Raw genomic sequence first — 18439 nt, forward strand, 5'->3', positions numbered from 1 at the left:
AGCTCTACGGCGCGCCTTTGGGCCTCCACCCCAACCTAGTGCTCCCAAGGTAAGAACAACAACTGGTTATGTCAGGTCAATTGCTTCTGTTCATGCACTGGATCGGCCCTCTGACTTTGGCTACCCTCATATTTCTGCCCTATAATTGGCACTTCACCTCTCCCTAATCTGTGTGCACCCCTCAGCTAGTTACCTGTCTTTTCGGCATTCCATCACTTCTCAGCTGCCTTGCCTCATCTTTGCCTCATCCTTGCTGCACCCTTCCGTCACTGGCTCACCTACAACACATTTGCTGAGGCCAGCTTACCCACCCATACTCCGCTGCCTTGTGCCTTCTCTGCTACCTCAAGTACTAACTCTCCGATGAACCATTTGCCTACACTGGCCCCCTAGCCTGCCTACCTCTGCGTGATCCATGGTGTGCCTACACTGCATCGCCCTACACAACACACTGCACCTTGTGCTCTTTGGGATAGTCTATCTGAGGAGTGCCTTGATTGTCACATCTGTGGGATATTCGAATTTGGAGGCGGCGAATTTTGACTCTTTTGTGTACTCCTGGTGTTGTTGCCCCACATACCATGAGGCGCGGCCCCACCAGCTTACACACTTAACTGATGTGACTTTCTTATCCATTGAAAATTACCTGCTCTGACCTGGCAGCTTTATGCTGCACCACTTGATATGCTATGCCAATGAAACTTACCTGCTTTGACCGGGTAGCTTTATGCTACACCACTTGATATGCTATGCCAATGAAATCTTACCTGCTTTGGCCTGGTAGCTTTATGCTGAACCACTCGATATGCTACACCAATGAAACATACCTGCTTTGGCCTGGTAGCTTTATGCGGCACCACTCGATATGCTACGCCAATGAAACATACCTGCTTTGGCCTGGTAGCTTTATGCTGAACCACTCGATATGCTACGCCAATGAAACATACCTGCTTTGGCCTGGTAGCTTTATGCGGCACCACTTGATATGCTACGCCAATGAAACATACCTGCTTTGGCCTGGTAGCTTTATGCTGAACCACTCGATATGCTACGCCAATGAAACATACCTGCTTTGGCCTGGTAGCTTTATGCTGAACCACTCGATATGCTCCGCCAATGAAACTTGCCTGCTTTGACCTGGCAGCTTTATGCGGCACCACTTGATATGCTACGCCAATGAAACATACCTGCTTTGGCCTGGTAGCTTTATGCGGCACCACTCGATATGCTACGCCAATGAAACATACCTGCTTTGGCCTGGTAGCTTTATGCTGAACCACTCGATATGCTACGCCAATGAAACATACCTGCTTTGGCCTGGTAGCTTTATGCGGCACCACTTGATATGCTACGCCAATGAAACATACCTGCTTTGGCCTGGTAGCTTTATGCTGAACCACTCGATATGCTACGCCAATGAAACATACCTGCTTTGGCCTGGTAGCTTTATGCTGAACCACTCGATATGCTACGCCAATGAAACATACCTGCTTTGACCTGGCAGCTTTATGCGGCACCACTCGATATGCTACGCCAATGAAACATACCTGCTTTGGCCTGGTAGCTTTATGCTGAACCACTCGATATGCTACGCCAATGAAACATACCTGCTTTGGCCTGGTAGCTTTATGCGGCACCACTTGATATGCTACGCCAATGAAACATACCTGCTTTGGCCTGGTAGCTTTATGCTGAACCACTCGATATGCTACGCCAATGAAACTTGCCTGCTTTGACCTGGCAGCTTTATGCGGCACCACTTGATATGCTACGCCAATGAAACATACCTGCTTTGGCCTGGTAGCTTTATGCTGAACCACTCGATATGCTACGCCAATGAAACTTGCCTGCTTTGACCTGGCAGCTTTATGCTGCACCACTTGATATGCTATGCCAATGAAACGTACCTGCTTGGACCAAACACCTTATGCTGCACCACTTGATATGCTATGCCAATGAAACATACCTGCTTTGACCTGGCAGCTTTATGATACACCACTTGATTTGCTGTGCCAATGAAACCTACCTACTTTGACCTGGCAGCTTTAGGCTGTTCCACTTGATATGCTATGTTATGCAACATACCTGACCTGTTGTGGCAGCCTTGTGCTGCACTACCCGTCTACACACCCGCTCTAAAGTAACTAGTAGGTGGTAACCACTGTAACTATAGTATGCAATTTGCTAAGTAAAAGTGCCCAGATGCCTCCGGGTTTGGCGTGCTAAATAAGTGTCAAAATAAATTTAATAAATACATAAATGATCTTCCCGAGCTTTCTTTGTGCTTATCCGGAAACTATTAGCTGTCTCATGGCACTCCAAATGTTTGTGAAATGTTCTAGCCAACCCTAGAATAGCAGTCGCTGGTGATGCAGTAGGATTGTGACTAATATTGGTATGATTATTTTTCTAATACATTTTCTATGGGTACCTACTGTTCGTTTATCAACCTTTAGCATTCCCTGACCCACCTGTTCCTGATGTCTAATAGGACAAGGGTCCAGGGAATCTTGCTGCATGATCACTATGTTGTTCTCCTAGTCAATCTCATTCTCACCCACATCTCTAATCCTACGTTGGCCTGCCTCCTGTATTAACGTTGTTTTCTCCGAATAGACACAACCCTCGATGTATTACTTGTTGGTCTTTATGGATATTTTTACATAGTGCTAGTAATGCTTTTAAAATTGTCAATGATTCTGGTTCCATCTGTGAGTCTTGGGACAGCGAAGAATCAGTGGACGAGTATCCCTCTTGTCATCTGGGGGAGGAGGCATATGCCGCTTCATCAAACCTCGTAAGATATGGGGATTATGCTAAGTCAGTCGTTGGAATACTGCATTCACTGCCTGCCTTTATATCATGAACTTCTACTGCCATAGGCCGATTCTCCATATCTCTGGCTGCGTGTATCTCTAGCACAAGTTTAACAAGAGTTATTATTATCAATAAAGTTCTCTAAAGAGATGTTGGGATCTACAGTACGTCCCCTAGTTTCTACTTCAGTATTTTGAATAACTATTTCTTCTCTGGGCGTAATTTCCTTAATACGTTCCAGAAAGCAGTTATTTTTCCACGAGCTTATTCTTCTATACCATTAATTTCCAAAACGGATTCGGTGACTCTTTTGGCTAATGCCTGTTTGCAGAGAGGTTTTGTTTTTTCAGTTTCTGCTTAGCTGACAAAACTCGGACGCACCTGGCTCGTTCCTTTGATCTTAACTATATTTGCGAACAATTGCTGGCATCCTATCACATCCTCTGCCTATTAATCATACAGCTGTGTTAATCAAATTTGTCATGTTTTAGAAGATCTCTCTTGATCATATGACACTGTCACCTATTATGTCAATAGTTCTTGGACCAGGCCTTCCAAATCCTTTCACCCTGTACAATATAAGAGTATCTGGAGTGTTGGGCAAATGGCCGTTTTATTACTCTTGTATGTATCGGCCAAGTAGAAAAGTTTTGTGAGGGCAGTTTGTAGGTTTTTCTGCTTGATGTGTGCGTAACAGCTTTTTAGTGATACTCCTTGCCGCGTATCACTCGGGAGAAGGTAGATTTCAGCTGTAACACTGGACAGAGCTGACCACTTCCGAGCTGCAGCTGGTCCCAGAAGGCTAAATCAGCAGATCTCTGAGGGGCCAAATGCTGAAGACTTTCCTCGATCTCCCACCATACGTTGCCCAACACTTTGGAACACTTTCACTCCACTTTCACTGTGGGGGCACTGGAATAGGGCCACTCACCAACTCGGTGCTCCAACAGAGCAAATTCGAGGCGCAAGGCCAACTGCCCGCAATGGCCCTAAAAAGCAAACTGAGGACGGCAGTGTCAAAACACACGGGACACCACGTGCAACTTCAAGCCCCTGAGCACACGGCACACAGCCCTCTCTTGGTGCCCCTTCTGTGCTCCATCCCACCACTAAGCACAGTGCTGAAAAAACCACACAATTATAGTCTATGTCAGTGTCCTGTCCCATTTTATTGCAGGGTGCAATTGCACTCAATGCAAGATGGTGGTGCAATTTTACAAGAGGATAATAAAGAGAGAGAGAGAGAGAGACGGGTGAGTATGAACTACGGGCCGTTACCTGGACGGTGAGCGTGCAAAGTAGGCCCAATTCTTATCCGGCCTCCACTGCACTCCTCCAAACTTCGGCTAGTGGGCTGCCTGACTTGTAGGCAGGATGGTATGTAGTGCACGTTGGAAGGTGGTCGGACAGGAGAGCTTGCGATGTTAGTCACGACCCGGCACTCACCACTCTGACGCCTCTTCCTCTCACCTCTGCCTTTGCCTCTGCTCGCTGCGTTTGAAATACTAGAGGAAAGGGCTTAGAGGCTTCCTGAAACATAACTGTCAAGCTGCACCACAGAGTAACACTGCGTAGCAGCTTCCGACAGTCTCTTAGATGCATATACTCAAATTTAGATAAATCATGGCAGGCCTATTTGATTTACATGCATCTTTTAGATCTTCCTGTCAACCCACAAGTGCAATGGTGCATGTATACAGAAATTAAAGGAATTACATGGGACATTGCGTTTTTCTGCCACACTGTGCAAGGGCCTCCTATGATTCCTTTCTTTGTGGTCCATTCGTGCAAAATATCATTTCATAGGCCAACCTAGGCAGAACCTGTTCACCTCCTGGAGAACTTGGGGGTACCAAAGAAAAGTATGGGTTGGCAAGTGCCTCTTAGGCATCCGTGTAGGTGCAGAGCATATTTATTTATTTTGCAGAAAGTGGCACGTGGATACACATTGGTCAAATCCCTTTCTGGCTCACAGGGCCCGCAATGTTTCACCTGCTCTCCTGGTGACTGCCCTGAGGGGCCTCAGTCCTGCTTGGCATGACACAGTAAAGAATTGGCATTCACATTTCTCAGGGCACTGACTGTGTGGAAACAGGCGAATTACTGCTACATGCTGACCTCTGCGACCTCAGGCGACCTTCACACCCCTCTTGCAAAATCATGGACACAGACAATCATAGTATCGAACCAAAAAACTCTGCAGCTTCGTATTTGGAATACTTTTGAAGTGAATGCTGAAGGATTCATAACAACTGAACACTTTGAGCAATTGGGTCGCCGTCAAGCCCGTGTGTTCTGCCCCAAGCATCTCATTATAGAACCAGCAGTGCACCTATCATATGCGTGGGTTTAAGGCAGCGTTGTCCAACTCCAGGCCTGGAAGGCCGGAAACATATCAGATTTTCAGGATACCCCTCATTAATATTCATGAGATAAATTTAAATGCAATGATTCTAAATGTATGCATATTTTTGCTCATTAACATTAATGAAGTGTATCCTGAAAACCAATCCGGCTTCCAGTCCTCAAGACCTGGATTTAGACAACTGGCATGGGTAGTGTAGCTCAGTGGCAACGCGCTCTTCTTGGAAGCAAGACAACAAGGAGCAACACAGGTTTGAATCCTGGGTCCATGCTTAGAAACCTCTGCGTCTTAAGTGCATTATAAATAACCAATTATAATTATACACCCTAGTTTATGGTGGCCAATGCCACAGAGTGGTCAAGCGATTTGTAGAGAGGCCTTGTGCACTATTGAAAGCAGCTCAGATAGCGTGAATGGCTATGGAATGAGCATACTGTGTTGTTGAGAGGGTGGATTTTTTGGAGCGAGCCAATGGTCAATGCCACCTGTAGAAGTGTCTCTTGTGCATTTATGGGCCCTGTTTCAATGCTCTTTGGCCATCCAGGAAAGGTAGAGGAAGGAAGTTCCCGGTCCCGGGAGGATAGCTCAGCGGCAACGTGCTCGCCTTGGAAGCAAGACGACACGAAGCAACACAGGTTCGATCCCCGTGTCCATGCTTAAAAACCTTCAGGGTATTTAAGCGTGTTATAAATATGCAACTAAGATTAAAAAAATAAATAAAAACAATTACGCAACTAAAACAAAAAAAAATTCCTGTAACAGCGCCTCGATGCCCGTGGGCTGTTAGCGCTTTAAAAATGCAAAAATAATAATAAATAAATAAAGTTCTGAGCCACCTCCTTTGTCTATTAGATTTTTAAGCTGTACATTTTGAGACAGGATTTTTATGTTTTTCAAGTGGATTATATTGTAGGTGTGTCTAATTTCGTTTAATTTGTTTGTTTGTCACATTACCCCACCCAGAGTGGTGACGTCCATGACTGCACCACTCCATATGGGTTCTTAGAGGGTCTGTCCGACTCCCCCTGCTCCCACCCCAATGGTGTATCTGGAAACATGGACACTGTACGCTACTTCTTGGGTGGGCTTCATTCTTCACTCCCTCCAGGAGCTCTCTTGGGCTGCCACATGTTTCAAGGTGAGATCATGTTTAGGTCATATAGGGGGACCCGGATTCCCTGATCTGCATCAGAATTACCCTATATTTTCTATTTTCGAAGTAACTGCAAGCACCGTTTTGTGACAGCAATTTGTTCTTGTAGGGCAAAGGAGTGGCACATGTCGGCCATTTTACCGCAGCAGTGTCATTTACCTAAGACGACCCTTGTTCTGATTCAGTTGCTTTGATTCTTTTTTCTGCTTTCGGTTTTTGGTGTGTTGGATGACTTGCTGTACGGATGCATGCAATTATTAACATTTCCATTAATTTGCGTGGAGAGTGTCCCTTTTCTTAAGGGAGAGGATGAGAGAGCCACTGTAATTTGCGTCTATTCATCGTGCTCGCAGGAATGTGCATGATACATAGTTCATCATTTCCCCCTCATTTCTATTCTATCAGCTGACAGAATGCTTGCAGGTGATTTAAACAAGGCTTGATGGTCGTCAGTCAGGCTGTTTGGGATTGATTGCACAATAAGTGTCAATGTTATCGATATTATGATAATGGATACAATGGTGTGATTATTACAGTGCAGAATAGCCCTGCTTTGTCCAATGTTAGAGGCGCTTACGATAATGGTGCGATGAGTGGGGTTTATCAAATGGGAATTGTACAGTATCAAAGAGGCGGAGATTGTTATTCTTCTGCTTTCCTGGTCATAAACCTATCATTAATGAAACATGGTCCTACCTCTCCATCAATGTGTGCCTACTGTCACTTTGTGGATTATTGTGCTAATTATTTTTTGCCGTTGTTCCCGAAAAGCAATTATGTTGTATCGCACTCTGTAATGGCTTGTAAAAAAATATCCTCCTAATTCGACTGGAGCTGTGAAATGTGGCGCACTTGGACCACCGTGAAGGATTTGCATTGTTCTCAAATTGGTACCTTACAGAGATGTTATTATGCATCTTTGCAAATGCCAACAACACCATGAATCCCTTGATGTCATTTCATTTGAGCAAGGATAACAGCAGATCACTCATTTTGCAACAGATTGTCAGGAGTCAAGAGGCAAATTCTCAGCTCAACCTTATTCTGTCTAACATCTGTGAGAACAAATTTATCAAGGTGAAGAGTCTTTTCTTCCTGAAAAGATGTGTTCTGAAACTATAACAGAGAACTGAATGGTCTTAGCTTCCAAGTAAACATATTTAGATTACATGAAGTCTTATAAAATGATTTTTAATGCCATTCGTTTTAAACTAGGAACGTGGCAGGCGACGCGCGAGCCAGCAGATGCGCCAATTTTAGTAACGTCCAAATATTGTCGCTGCAGTTGCAACCTGGGCCTGTTTTGCATTTCCTGTTTATTTGGCTACTCTACACATCTTGATATAAAAAATGGCTTCTGCAGAAGTTAAGATCATATGCTCTGCATGACACAAACAGAGTCTTATGGTTTTGATGGGGCACTGCCATCCCTGTGGTCTGATTTGCAGTTGTGAACTTTATGTACCATACTTGCCCAACTGAGCAGTGGGGCAAGAACAAACACCTTGGTCAGGTGGTTCAGTTACCCTGAGTACTTTTTAAAGACCTATATATGTGCCTAGCAACTTTCTTTTGCATGCTACTTTTTATATACTGGGAGTTAAAATAAGTACGCAGAACTAAGGAAGGCAAACATATTCTCAGTCTTTGTGGATCTCGGAACAGCGTTTAAAACAATTCCACGCTCAAAGGTGTGGTGAACCTTGAGAGCTTATGGAATACCAAGCTCGTTGTTATCAGCTATACTATTGCTTTACGAGGGGAACAGTGCAATAATAAGGTGGGGCCTAGGAGAGGAAACTACTCAACCGATCACTATACAGAAAGGCGTCTGCGAATGGTGTGTTCTGGCCCCGATGCTTTTTTTGTTATACAATAACGGCCTAATAACTAGGTTGGCAAATATACCTACAGAAGCACCAGCTGTAACGAGAGATAAAATCCCCATCTTGTTTTGTTGCGGACAATCTGATTTTAATTTGCAAACTCCTTCTGGCTTAAAAACTCAATTGCATGTGCTGTCATAGTTTTGTGAGGATATGGGCTTAGTAATAAACACACATGGAAGTGCGGCTGTAAGTCTGGCTGTTGGGCTGTCTACTGTCTATGAGCTGCTCCTTACGGAACTCCAAACTTCTATTTCCAACTGCCCGTCGACGTGAAGAAGCGCTCTGAATGTGGAAACTCTCCAGTGCTTTACTTGAGGACCAGCAAAGTAAATATCAACTCCTTTTTGCTGGACTTGTTTTGGATTCCTTTGGGATTGTTTGGACATTTTGCTTTTGTCCTCGGCATCCTGTAAGCTAACTCTTTACCTTCTTCTAATTCCTCCAGCTCCGCCCCACCCTGCGGGTCTCCCACCTTCTCCCAGCAGCCTTCATTATCCCTGCACGTGCGCATCGTGCACGCGTGCATCGCAGGTGTGGCTGCAAGGGTGGCTGTTAGGCTGGTGGGGTGAGCAGGGGTGCAGACTTCTATGGCTAATTTAATTATGATTCAACACCCTAGTCTCTTGCAAAAGTAGGACTTTCCTTATATCCCATCAACACTAACCAAAGGGAAGATTTCTTGTCTCCGTTTTCGCTTTGAGCTTGTCTCACGTGAATGCACGTAATATCCTAATTGTATTTGCTTTAGAAATCCTTTGCACCTTACTATAAATAATTCACTCATGCCTTCCTAACCCCAGGCCAATACATCAGACCACGTGTATACTGTTTGTCAAGAGGTGCCATGGCAACTCATTTGAGAAGCGGGAAAGTATGCACGCTGATGCTAAAAGTATCAAACAGCATATGCGCAGACAAGCCCTCAGAAAATAAGCATACCACAATAAACACTGATACTGTAGCCGCATTAAATCTCCCCATGCCACACTTACAGGCATTCTCAGGAGATCAGGATGTCAGTTCTTTAGAAACATTTTTTGGAAAGAAGAGATTGTTCAGGAGATAGTGTTTGCTCAAATGCACGCTCAAAATCAAGGCACAAATTAAGGCCCCACGGTGCGATGATCAGGAGGTTACGTCCCCTCATTCCAAAGCAATGTGACTATGACCTGCCTATTCAAAGTAGCTTTCTTAGTGTTCGTGAAGATATCCCTCACTCATCAATGATTGCTACCTGTTCTGCAAATGTCAATGACCCTATAGTGGATGTCTCTATGATGGCCCCAGCCGTCAAGTTAGAGCTCGATAAACGTACCAAACTTTCCCTAGGCCCTCCCACCTCGGTAAATGCCTTCAGAGATGGTTTTGATAATGTACACCTGTTTAACACTCAACCATTAGAATGTAGATTTCTCCCCCATAGGCTGTTTAGATCGAGTGCTAATATTCCATTGCCGTTTGCTCCATTATTTAAATATTCTCATTTGGAACCTCTGCAGAATCCGACTGAAGATAGTGCTTTAGTGCAACAATCTGATGCCTGTCTGAGTTCTGTATTGGTAGAACAATCGCCTTTCACTTTCCAAGAAGCCTCATCTATTGTCTCCTTAACTAGCTCACCATTCGTGGCTGATAATGAAAATCTTGAAAACTCGTTCCCTGTGATCTCTCAAATTTTAGATCTTTTAGACAAGGGACACGAGCTCACACACTTGGAAATCAGAGATTTGAAACGTATCTCTTCAGATACGTTAATTAAAGTAAACAAACTAGAAGGCTTCTTGTTTGGAAGGGTGGCTGGTCTTGAGATTTGCGAGCCCAGGGAATCCTCACTGCCTAAAACATCAAGGCTTTTGCAAGGCTTGCAAACAAATGACATACTAGAGAGACCTATTCATTTATCAAAGAAACCAGGAGTCAAACAGCTGATGCACTCATTTCAATTCTAACAAGCGGTCAGCCTTGTAAAGATTCTGAACTAGCTGAAATATTGGAATATGTGGTGGCCATGTCAGATAAAATATCGAATCCTGAACAAGGCGTCTCCAAGCTTGTTACCTCCATCTCTTTATTCTCCAAATCTGAGGGCACAGCCTCGCCCATGGAGAGGAACATTTATCTAACTAAACCCCAGATAGCCCTACTGCTCTAACTAATCTATTAGAAAACGATACTGGGACAATTAAGATACTCAATAGGGTGTTTTGGAGTCCGGAACGAATGTTCAAAAGGGGAATGGTGGATTCGGATGTGTGCTGGTGTTGTGGAAATGGATTGGGAAGTTTGGAACATCTGCTTTGGGAATGTGTGCGTGTGCGGGGATTTTGGCACAATGTTTGTTGTGTCTGTTTGCGTGTTTTGAATCTGGATGTTGAGTTGGATTTCATGACAATGATTTTGGGAGGAGGTGAGTTACTAGAGGATCTCTCTATTTCACGGAAAAAGTTTCTGCTCTGTGGTGCTAGTTTGGGCAAGAAGCTGGTTCTGAGGGGCTGGAAGCGACGGATTGCACCTATTGTGGAGGACTGGATTGAGGGGATGCCTGGTCTTGCAACCATGGAGAGGGTGATTTATAAGCGACAAGGGAAGTTAAGATTACATGAAAAGATTTGGGATGACTTTCTGAGTTTGTACTAGTTCTTTGATGGTTATTTGTATATTGTATTCTGCGTGTAATTAATTGCTTTGTTTTGATTGTATTAATTGACTTGCTTGTTTATCTTTGTGTAAATCTTATAAATAAATAAATTAAAAAAATAAAACACTGAAATTACTGGAAATATGGAGACAGCAGACACAGCGTGGCTCCTATATGTCATAAGGACATAAACTCAAAGGGATGCTATCTATCTCAGAGTCAGAAACGATTGGATCAAAAAGCCAGAAAAGGGAGGCTTAGTAAAAACCCTAAGACAAATAATAGTATTTAAAATAATTCTGAAAATGCAACATCAATTGAAGTTGCTATTTCTGATCCTGATCAGTTAGATGAGGAAAGCCGCATGGCTCTCCAACTTCATGACCCTATTCTACTTCCCCTGAGGAAAATTAAATAAAAACAAAAAAATGAACAAAAAAAACAATGTTATAAACAAATTACCACGGGGTGAATTAATTATCCCATACAGTGATCCATGTGTTGCAACAACTCTAATGAATCACCTGACAAGAAACACATAAATGACTCCAAAGAAATAAAACAATCTCAGTTATCTGCGTTCTATCGTGTGGTTGAAAAATCCACTTCAAGGCATGGGCAGATACGATCTAAAGGAACACATACAGCTGAGTCTCACTCTTAGCACGTCAGCGAACTTAAACACATTGGAGAGCGAAGCTCAATCTGCTATCACAAAGTTGAATTTGCCAACAAAGACCAAATTGGAGTCTGCAGTCCCCACCAATGCTTCTTCTCCTCTGAAGTCCCCTCCAATAAAATACCACAGGATAAAACAAAAAAATCAGAGGTCTGTCTGGAGCCCATTTCAAACCCAATTTTGGAAAGCTCAGATTCTGAAGAAAAAGGGGATAATAATAAAGCCCTGATAAATCTCATAAAGTCAACTGTGATGGAGTTGCTCCCAGAATTGCCTAGACTAAGTAACACGGAGGCAATGGGTGCTCCATCTGTGAGCAATAACATCTCAGGACCAGTTCTTGAAGTAGTGGGGGTTAAAAACCCTATAGACACTACAACAGCAACTAACAGAAATCTCTGGGCAGACCGGGAAAAGGGAGAAGGGACCCTCAAGCTGGCCTCGCTTAGACCCACCCTGGAATTCTATGAGAACGTATCTGGGGCAGAGGTGGCACCTGCAGATTCCAGGGGCAAGTTACACAACCACATAAATGACAGCGACTTGCGAAATGTCAAATGGCGAAAAACAAGATATCCCGAGCTACCCAGCATTCTCCTATGTAATCTATGTGATGTGGGGGGCCTCCATCTCTCGATCGCTCATGTGTTCTGGCCCTATTGAATTAAATTTCAGGATTGAGACTAATTTCCTCAGCTGACATGAAGCTTATAGACTTGATATGATCATGTGGGGATTGTTCTATACTCTAGAAAGATATTTGATGCAATTCTTTTAGAAACAGAGCAATTCAATCGTATGGGATATGATATTATGATTTTCAGCATCGCCTTAGGACATACAAGGTTAGGTGACAAGTGTATCACTAGATCAGAAACCTTTGTTCAAGAAAATAACACTTAGAATACTGAGAGATTCCAGGCACAGGAGGAGGAAGAACAAGGTTGGAGATGGTTTGCACTTTCCCCTAGGGAGTCCAAATAAAATCTTTACATCAAAAGCTTTAACCCCCCTGATTCACATCATCAATGGAATATTCTTTCTTGGAACTCTAGAGGTCACTCTAATTTCTTGGCTTCCAAAGATCTATGATCTTTGATCTATGAAGCACTTGTGCATAGGCGCGTTATAAATGCCTTTTCATATCATACCATCATATCATATGCGCCAAGTTTAACTCATTTGAGATGATATGTATCCAGGAATCATCGATGACCTCCGATCTCCAACTGGATGGTTTCGAATGTAAACATCAATTAGCAAGAAGAGGCATTAGAGGTAGACCCTCAGGTGGACTACTCATTGCAGTAAAAAATGATGTATGAACAAAAATTCTTGATTTCCTGGATATCGTAATCGGAACCACAGCGGTGGTTCTGGAGATTTCCATTGATTTTTCTCCCTCACATGTTTTGGTTATAAATATCTATTGGAATCCGATTTGTGAGTTATCAAACATCAAAGCACGATTATATGCCTGCTTGACCAATATGATGCTGAAATACACAGGGCTGCAAGTTGCAGTGATGGTTGATTTGAACGCAGAGATAAAATATGGTCTAGGTAAGAGGAAAAACATGGGATCAATAATGATACAAAACAGTGTAAATAACCAAACCATTGTAGGAGCCCCGCAGGGAACATATAGGAAATTAATTCAAGGACATATCTGGCATGATCTATTCAAAAGTTGAGGTCTTTTTCATGTGAATATTTTATTTAATACTTTCACCAAGTATTGACCACATTTTCCTATCTAAAAAACAGCTTGATGCCTGTGAGAAGTTTTCCATTGTAGATTCTAATCTCAGTGAACATCAATTCCTGGAGGTTGTGCTGACATGGGCATCTAACCCTTTTGAGCACAGCAAAATGAGCATTGGATTGGAAGTGAACCCCTCAGGAATTCGTATTAAATGGCACGATGGCAATGTACACAAGCTAAATGTAACCTTTGTCCACGAACATCAAACAAATTCCTGGCCTACAAGGTGACACTTGTTTTCTGTGGCCTCTTTTCCAGAATATCTAAAATCATTGATTGATAACTCTATTAAAGATACTGGCAGGATCATCCGCAACGCTCCCCGTTTATATGTATTTGATCCCCTAGTTAGACAAAAGAAAAATTGGTCTAATTGAGACTTCAAAAGGATCCTAAATAGCTCAATAGATTGGGAATTCAAATCTAAAAGCGTTCACTCTGCAAAACAAGCCTTGAAAAATTGGCTGAAAAAAAATAAGACATGTATGCTCCAATCGGATAATGAAGCTATGCTGAAGGCACTAAGACAGAGCACTGGACGTCAATTCTGGTGCTTAATAAATCATTTGGAATCATCGCAGGAGGGATTTCAATCCAACTGCATTATGGAGGATACCTGGATCTCCCATTTCAGCTCTCTGTACGCTGGAAAATGTGCAATCTCCATTGAATTGAGGGTCTCCAGAAATCAACCCTCGGAATGCTACTTTATGATTTAAGATATTGAAAAGCAGATTAAATCCTTTAGTTCTTCAATGGCCTGCATTCCTAATGGCCTTGCCAATGTCAGTCTAAAGGCAAACCCTGAGGTTTGGGCAAAAGCTCTTGCATTGTATTCCCGGACGTAAAGCTGAATCGAAGCATCACGGCATCATGGAACGTCTTATGTATCATTCCTATTTACAAGAAAGGTGATAGATGGACTCCCTCAAATGATCTGCCAATTGAAATTATGGATGCAGAATCAAAAATCTTCACAGGACTAGTTCTTAAAAATCTAGTAGAATGGGCAGATGGTAACAACATCTTATCTAATAGACAGTTCAGCTTTCCTAAAAGCATGGGGACTGAAATTGGGGGCTTGATATTTACCTTACTCGTGGAAAAAGCTTGTAAGAAGTCAGTCACCCCAATTTACACGGCCGCAATCGACCTTTCTCTTGCCTTTGATAAGGTAGATAGAGTGCTACTTTCGTCTAAGCTTCTGTATTTTGGGATGCCCCGGGGAATACTAGACATTCTAATTCATTTACATGAGGGGTCAGTAATACAGGTACGACTAAATATAGAAGGAAACCTATTCCGTCCGATAAAAACCTCAAATGGACTTAGGCAGGGATGTATATTTGCCCCCACGCTTGTTAATGTGTATGTGCCTGATGCGGGGAGGATTTTAGATGTAGCCTCTTTAATTTCCCCCAAAATTGAGGGAAATAAAATAAACCTGTGTGCGATTTTCTGATGATTGATGGATCCCGAATAGGCTGCCAGCGTAAACTTATGGCATTTTCGACTTACGCCAAGGAAAATGGTCTAATAATAAATGGAAAGAAATCGGTTATAATGTGTCTCACAAACCATTAAAAAACTCCCTCTTTTAGATGGAATTTAAACAATTACATTCTTGCAAAAACCAGTTCAATGCGCTATCTAGACTTCCCCGTATTTGACACAAGCATAAACTATCTGTATTGGGACTGCATCTTAGAAAGAGATGTCAATATGATATCTCAAATGAAAAAAGTGGCACATGAGTATTGCAAATATTCATTGACACCTTTACTAAGGTTTTACAAATTGAAAGTTATTCAGAAATTGATATATGGCCTGGAAATATTCTCTCATTCTCCACTGTCTTTGCAGAAGCTTGAATCCAAAATATGCCGAAAAATGTTATTATATTTACCGAAATGTGTTCCGTTAAATGCCTTGTGCTATGAACTAGGATTGCTATCATTAAACTGCATGATGCAATGAATAAGACTGCAACTATATAGAAATCTGTTTATGGCTAAGCAGAATTGTCTTTATGCAGAAATAGGGTACAAATGAAAACGGGCTCCTCGGAATCACACTGGTTATTGACCTTACAAGTGGACTGTGTAAAAGCTGTTAACACTGTCTATAGCATGAAAATTTTATGTCTAATCCAATTAGAGTAAAGCGTTTGTTACAGTATAATGACTGGGAGAAAACAATGGAGAGTTTACGTGCCTCCAGCATCTACCACCATCTAGTACCATATGGGAAACTCATGGGCAATCCCAAATCATATCTACTTACATTTCCCGATCCCAATTGGCGTATTGCCTACTTGAGATTTCGTTTCATTGTCTTATTGACCAGGGAAATATTGGAAATCAGAGAAGGAGGGAAAGGCAGACACAGTCCATGTCATTTTTGCAATAGCCTTTCTGTAACTGAAACTTTGAGACATCGCTTGCTGGAATACGATGCTATTAAATCACAACGTTTGAGCGCCTTCTGCAAGTTTGTTTCAAATCCAGAGTGTGTCAACATTGATGTCGTTTGGTGCTGTATGTTACATGGGCAATCCGTGACATTGAAATTGGCCACTGTTAAATTTTTAACCGATGTATGTGGGCTATTGACTGTGCCAGGAAAATTGATTCCTTTATCAATGAATTAACAAAAGCTACGACGCCATTATTCCTATATTATGGACAGATATTGTAATCATTTGGTCAAAATTGCGTTCAAACTGGTTTGCTGAGCCGGCAGGGAACATGAAAGTATTTAAACCAGTCTGGCCTACCGTAAATGCTGGTCTATTGGAAACAATTGCTTATCTCTTCTTTTATTTTGTTATTTCGCATTGTATTTTGTAATGAATTATTTTATTGTATGATATGATAATATGATTTTAAATGTTGTATCTGTAATTGTTTTGTAAAGGATTTCCGTTTTCTTGAAAATCAAAAACAAATTTTAAAAAAAGTAATAAACACTACTAAAACTAAAGCCATGACCTTTAGCAAAAGAAAGAAAAAACCTATACTTAGGCTGGTCTTGAATAATGAACATATTGAGCAGGTGAACCAGTATGATTACCTAGGAGTGCGGGTTGCTGCCTCGTTTAGTTGGGACCTTCAGTTGACAAAGGCTGAATGGACATTGATAAGATACAGTGGGGGTATTACCAGGTTTGCATACAAGGATTAGAATGGCTTATATTGTGTTCCCTTTTGCCCCTGTAGAAGGCCCAAGCTAGGCAGCCTGCTTTGTATGGTACTGAAATTTGAGGTGACACAACGTTTAGCAAGCTTGGGACGATTGAGAATGGCTATCTAAAGAAAATGTTGGGCTACTGCATGAGACTTGTACTGTCATACTCCATGAAGAAATAGGGCTGGCCATTGTAGTGGATGTTATTGCCCTTCTATCTGTCTGTTATTAGATAAGAGTGTGGAGTAAGGAAGAGCTGCATACGTTTAGAGAAGTTGGGGCCATTGTCTGTCAAATGGTTCCAACATGTTACATTTTGGCTCTGAGAACTAGGCCATACCCATCTGCGGCTATCTCCACCTGGCATCCAGGTAAATGTCCAGCAGTTGGCGAAACCGGATCACTATCAACTGAGAAGGGTGCCCAATTTAGCTGCTATGGTAGCCTATTGGGAAGCGAAGAGCAGTAGGGGGTATGAACCTTATTTGGATACTATGAGGGCCAGAATTCTGCACACGGTATATAGTTAATGTTCGGTAGTGGCAGCAATGCGCAATGCCTGGGACTGCTTGGACAGGGCCGAATCAGTTGAGCACTTTTTGTTGGCTTGCCCTCTTTGCATTTTGGATAGGAGGGCTTATCTTAAGTCAAGACTTCTAGCTCTGGTTGTGATATCATCAAGAGATCATTGTTAGGTTGTAGAAGGACTGGTGATGCTGTAACAGTTTTTTCTGTTGATAACTATGTTCATAGAGCATGGTTGAAAAGATTGGCTCTATTAAAACTACTTCCTTGACATTTTATATTTGTATTTTTTTGATATGTTTTCTTAAACATCATGATGATGACTGTATGCTATTATATGACTATGTAGCTGATGTTTTTATGCACTTGCACTTTTAAGGAAGAATAATCTTGAATTTCAATATCTTAGATGCCCTGGGTGAAATTAAAGAAGAACAGAAGTTACAATCGATCCTTCTAAAAGATATGAAGTTGGCCTCAGGAGGGCCCACAACTGTGTTTTCCCCGGTAAAGGCAATCATGTATTTGTCTGCCTTCAGCAACTACTCAAGGACAGAAGATAGAAGGCAAGAGACAGCATAAGACACTTATGAATGGGATGATACACCTCTATCCGAATCATTCCTAGAGGCGTTTATGAGACTGGCCCAGCTCCTGTGTGCAATGATGGACAAGTTGGAGAGGTAAGGAGGAGAAGGGGCGAATCCTGGATTAGTACAATTAGGGCGAATAAAAAATGTCACCCATTACTAGAACTGCACCTTTGCGCAGTTCAAAAACCCTGACCCCTATTACTGCGACTAGGAGGAGCGGGGGCTGCAGGGGTGTCCTCCGCTCCCCTTAGTTGGTGTAATGGGGGTCAGAGGTGTCCCCCGCTTCCATTAGAAGGAAGTCGGGTTCAATAAAAAAAAAAGATAAAACGGACCCTGTGGCACCAGTTTTGGGTGAGAACTGAAGCTGCAAGGATACGGGAGAACTGGCGGCACACTTCTAATGTGTGCCACTGGCAAGATGAGTGGGAAGGGTAGGAGGCAGGGGGATAGCGGCCACAGTGATCTATGTAATCACTGCGCTCTGCCATAATGGGAGTCAGGAAAATGAAAGTCGACATTATGAGGGTCACAGTGATCACATTGATCAGCAAATCCTCCACCTATTTCACCAAGGGATCCAATAATCCCAAAAAGAAGAAGGAAAAAGAAAAAGAAGTGTCAGGAGGGATACGAGTGTACAGGTGAAGTCAGCACAAGAACCAAAATGAAAAAAATGCAAAGCAGCGCACTATTAGGAATGGTCCAAAATGAAAATTCCTTTGTGACCTTTCTACCCCATGTCGGAAGGAGCCTGTTGTGGATGTTAAAAATGTCTTTGAAAGGGGGGAATCTATTATTAACGTGTGCAGAATAGCACCCATCTTCCTAA

Source organism: Ambystoma mexicanum, chromosome 5q, assembly GCF_040938575.1.
Source record: "Ambystoma mexicanum isolate Mex_15411 chromosome 5q, UKY_AmexF1_1, whole genome shotgun sequence".
Lineage (NCBI taxonomy): Eukaryota > Metazoa > Chordata > Amphibia > Caudata > Ambystomatidae > Ambystoma > Ambystoma mexicanum.